This window comes from Megalobrama amblycephala, linkage group LG23 (genome assembly GCF_018812025.1).
Source record: "Megalobrama amblycephala isolate DHTTF-2021 linkage group LG23, ASM1881202v1, whole genome shotgun sequence".
Taxonomy (NCBI): Eukaryota; Metazoa; Chordata; class Actinopteri; order Cypriniformes; family Xenocyprididae; genus Megalobrama; species Megalobrama amblycephala.
The window spans coordinates 16,353,211-16,357,933 of NC_063066.1; the positions used below are offsets into that span (position 1 = coordinate 16,353,211).

The 4,723-nt window shown below is 37.1% G+C and overlaps 1 long non-coding RNA gene across 1 annotated transcript; it reads right to left on the reverse strand.

The window, feature by feature from the left end:
• Positions 1-1,104: 1,104 nt before the first annotated feature.
• LOC125259294 lies at positions 1,105-2,126 on the reverse strand. Its single transcript, XR_007182768.1, has 3 exons — positions 1,562-2,126; positions 1,370-1,460; positions 1,105-1,135 (listed from the first exon to the last, which is right to left on the reverse strand). It is a non-coding gene; the product is annotated as an uncharacterized LOC125259294 (long non-coding RNA).
• Positions 2,127-4,723: the final 2,597 nt, after the last annotated feature.

Consider the following 4,723-nt stretch of genomic DNA (forward strand, 5'->3'; position numbering starts at 1 on the left):
CAAATAAAATAAGCTTTGTGTTCTTGCATGGACTCAACAACGTAGCATGACCTGCATAAAAAGTAATTTGTTCTCTAAAAGCACAAACGGTCACATAAGCTTACTTAAATTTACTTTCATCTTTCCTTCTTTATATTAGATGCTGCTACCATTATGATGAGCTAGACAGCAATGTCCTTTTGACTATCAAAAGTAATTTACATTAATCCAAGTGATATGGAGTACTGCACGCTTTCACAGCACACAATAAACACACATCAATGCAAACAGCATTGTGAGGTGGCATTCAGATTTTGATTACAGGAATTGGTGACTGTGCTTGTAAAATCCATGTTTCATTTTACCAGCAGGAAAATGGGCTACAGTCACACTTTCAAATGAGTTCTTCCTGCTTTTAAATCTCTAAATCTTTTTAAATCTCACTTGCTTTTTACTTCCCAGTTGTCTCAGACATTTCACAGATTTCCAAAATTACTGTTTGAGGACACAAGAAAAACATGTGGTTAATTTATTTTAACCACAAGGATAAAAAGTGTCAGGTCTAATTTGAAAATAAATCAAAGTTATTCAAAACTTTTTTTCTTTTTTTTTTCTTTTTATATGGTGAAAAAGTGTTTGGGGGCTTGCGTCATTAATTCTCTGACAGCTCGGCATGCCCCTGTTTCCAATCACAAGAGCACTGTAGGTAACATCCATCTCTTATGTAAAGGGAAATTTTGATAACATGCAACATTGCCAAGCCTGTCCATCACCCACCGCAATTTTCTTTTGTTCCTGACCTCAGGGTGGCCATAATCATTTTCCCTCTGAGGTGCAGCCATGCATGATGTGCAGTATACACCTAAAATGTCACAGCAGAAATTATACAGTATATAACTTACACTGATTTTGTCCTTTGTATTGTTGTCACATAGACTGAGAATTCTTACCGACAGGAAAACAGATATCATATACTACACTTCGCACAGGATCTCAAAATTCTGTTGATCTAAATTTTAGTGTTACAGAAAACGTTTAATCTTTGGAGAAGGACTGGATTAATTTGTTTGAAATTCTACAGTCAGGCTTCCCCCCACCTCCCCCTCTACTCTGCAGTGTAGATGAAAATGCCAGGACGATTCCAGTGCGGATGTTCCTGCGACAAGCATCTAAAATACTGACTGCACATAGTGATCAATTCCATTCTTTATACCCATGGGTCTGATTATCATTCCCTGATAGAATACGACTTAGGAGTGGGAGTATGGGAAAGCCGTAAACGGAGAGAAAATGGACGAAATACGGAAAGAATGGCTTTGATACCATGCAATTAATGTTGTTAAACTGAACTGAATGATGCTCCTTCTTAAGGGATCTTTTAATTACTCACTGAAATGCAGAACTCCCTTTCTTTCTTCCTCTTTCTCCATTCGATCTCTCATTCTGAAGTTAGTGTACCCCGAGGGGAGATGAGCAGATAGCTATGCAGCAAATTAAATGGTTCGTTATTAAGCGCCAAGTCCAATTAAAGCAGGTGTCATTAAGCACTGTTTATCTTAATGATGAACCTAATGAATATTACCTCTTTTTCGTACCAAAATGTTGCATTCTTCCACATATCCCTCCTTCAAGTCCCCCCTCCCGTCCTTTCTTCCTATCCTCTCTTCTCCTCACCATCCCCAAAGCAGAATTATTAGAGAAATTGGCAGCATCACAAACCATCTTACGTGCGTGCTAGAAAGAAGCTGACTGTCCTTTGAAGATTTTTTTCTCCTCTTCAGTTGCGAGGGGTGAAAATGGAACTGTATGTTTTTGATCAGTGGGATGACACGTTAGGCCCTGCGCCGCTTTGATGAAGTTGTCTTGCATGACGCTGGATGTAGTTCAAAACCACTAGATGCGGAGAGAAATGTCGTGGGTGAGGAAAGCCTTGACCCTGACGGTATAAAGGGAGTGGAAGAGGGGGGAAAAGCGAGAGGGAGAAAGTTAGCGGCAAAGGACACCAGACAGGGCATTGTGCTTTTCATGTTCCCATCAAGTTTGGCTTTTTCAGTTAAATGAATTTGAATACTTGGACCGACTTTATATTAAGTGGCCTTAACTACTATGTACTTACATTTAAATTAATCATTTGATACAATGCACTTATTGTGTACATACATGTTTTTACATTGTACTTATATTTTAAAAACACCTGCATGTAATTAGATCTGTAATTAATTTCTGTAATTACATTTATAATTACACTGTTGACCCATCCCTTAACCCTTACCCCTACCCTGAAACCTACCCATACCACCAAAGCTTTCCCTAACCTTACCCGTATCCACCTCAATAGCTGAAAATGTGTTTTGCAATTCAATATGAACCCAATAAGTACATTGTACTTATTTTTTGATGTAAGTACATAGTAGTTAAGGCCACTTAATATAAAGTGGGACTGAATACTTTTACAGAAGTTGACAGATTAGTATTTCATGGACACTTTATAAAATAGCTATTTTACAGTGGTGTAAAGTACCTGAGTAACGATATAAAGGGTTAGTTCACCCAAAAATGACAATTCTGTCATCATACTCACCATCATGTCGTTCCAAACCCATAAGACTTTCAGAAGTTGCGATAGTCTTTTCTTCCCTATTGTGATGTATATCTCAGTGAAACGGCTTCTTGAATAAGAAAAAACTGTACAGGGCGGGACTTGATTTTGTCCAATTGGAATCATTGTGGTTTGCTATTGCTGTGATCTCATGTGAGTGACAGACTGTCCTGCCCTCGTGCCAGTAAACGCATCATCAGAGAAGAGAAGAGGTGTCACTGCAAGAGGGAAAGGGAATTATTTTGATTAAAGATTATGAGGGCATATGAATTAAAGAAATAAATAAATGATGTGCACGGATAAATAATTGTGACCCTGGACCACAAAACCAGTCATAAGGGTTTTCAGTTGAAATTGAGATTTATACATCATCTGAATAAATAAGCTTCCCATTGGTGTATGGTTTGTTAGGATAGGACAATATTTGGCCGAGATACAACTATTTGAAAATCTGGAATCTGAAGGTGCAAAAAAATCTAAATATTGAGAAAATTGCTTTTAAAGTTGTCCAAATTAAGTCATTAGCAATGCATATCCACTCACAAAAATACATTTTTGATATATTTATCAAAAAATCTACATGGAACATAATCTTTACTTAAAGTCCCCCTGAAATCAAAATTTAGGTTTTTTTTGCCTTTTAGTATGAATATGTTAGCCTTAGTGAATGAATAAGCTGGTGTGTTCCAAATCAATGACAAAATTCGCATTTAGGAGATATAAGCATTCAAAACGTACAGTCTCTGACTTGTGCTAAAATTGATCACAGATTTTTTTATGACATCACATCACACTTCAGTTTCTCATCAAACTTCTGTCCAATCAAATGCTCTCTAGAATCTGAAGTCCCTCCCCCTCCTACACTATCAACAGACACTGAAGCTGTGGTTGAAATCGGTCATTTGTTCACACATTCACTAGTTTCTACATGGTGAATGGCACATAGTGCACTATATAGAAAATAGGGAACGATTCAGACAGTGTAAATATGCTTTCCATTGACGCGAATGAAGTCCGTTTTCATGTTTGTATAAGGTAAACCGACGCAGTGCGAGCACAGTCTGCTATGGGACACGAGAGCACGGAAAGCATCATATCCGCGAGTCGGCTCAGACCATGAAAGGTATTTAAATTCTGACCCATTTAAATTCTGCACACAATGCTGTATTTTAAAGTGATATAGAGGAGATTAGGAGGATAAATTGTTAGATATTAAAAGAAAACAGAGGTTTTACTGAGTTTATCGGCTGTGATATAAACGAAACCCTATTGGCTATTTAAAAAAAGGGACGGGGCTGTTTGATATATCGCTGAAGACACTTCAGCGGGCATATAATATCCTAATGATAACTTTAACCCATACAATGTATTGTTGGCTATTGCTACAAATTTACCTGTGCGAATTCTGACAGGCTTTGTGGTCCAGGGTCACAATTTATAATAAATACTGCAATATTTCATAAAAAATAAGAATTGTCCATTTTGATTTAATGAAATCTATGTTAGTGTAAAATGTAATTAGCCACAACTACAGTCATTCGTCCTTGAGAAGAAATGCCTCATCAGTCACTGTAACACAGAGGGTATGAAACTAATCAGTCAGTGTCTTAATGGTCAGAGCTGTTTAAGACACCAAAAAAAGCAACTTCCAAAGCAATATAAAATGTCACATCTAATGAAAGAAATTCAAGTGAGATAAACAAATATTCAATGACTATGATGATTATTCATAAGTTAAAAATACACACACACACACACACACACACACACACACACACGGGTTTGTTTTGCTATCAAAGTGAGGACATTCCATAGGTGTAATGGTTTTTATACTGTACAAACTGTACATTCCATCCCCCTACACTACCCCTACCCCTAAACCTACCCATCACAGAAAACATTCTGCATTTCTACATTTTTAATAAAACATTGTTTAGTATGTTTTAAAACCTGTTTTAAATATGAGGACTCATGAAATGTCCTCATAAAACATGTTAACGTCGTAATACCCATGTCATTATACAAATTTGTGTACTCATAAATCATGAAAACAAGCACACACGCACACACGCGTTTATACTACTTTGTGGGGTCGAAATGACCCCACTAAGATAGTAAGATCTGGAATTTATGATGTTGTGGGGT